Raw genomic sequence first — 510 nt, forward strand, 5'->3', positions numbered from 1 at the left:
AGAGTGGTACAGTAATCTTGTACTTGAAGTCATGTTACTAAACCATGATGAACTTATGAACTATGAGGAACCGATGATGAGCCCAGATTCCGACAGATGGCTTGAGGCCATGAAATCAGAGATAAAATCCATGTATGAGAACAAAGTGTGGACTTTGGTGAACTTGCCCGATGACCGGTAAGCCATTGAGAATAAATGGATCTTCAAGAGGAAGACAGACGCTGATAGTAGTGTTACTATCTACAAAGCTCAACTTGTCAAAAGGGTTTTTTGACAAATTCAAGATGTTGACTACGATTAAAGTCTGTCCGAATCATGTTAGCAATTGCCACATTTTATGAAATCTGGCAAATGGAGGTTAAAACTACATTCCTTAATGGTTTTCTTAAAGAAGAGTTGTATATGATGCAACAAGAAGGTTTTGTCAATCCTAAAGGTGCTAACAAAATGTGCAAGCTCTAGCGATCCATCTATGGACTAGTGCAAGCATCTCGGAGTTGGAATATACGC

This window comes from Triticum urartu, chromosome 6 (assembly GCF_003073215.2).
Source record: "Triticum urartu cultivar G1812 chromosome 6, Tu2.1, whole genome shotgun sequence".
Taxonomy (NCBI): Eukaryota; Viridiplantae; Streptophyta; class Magnoliopsida; order Poales; family Poaceae; genus Triticum; species Triticum urartu.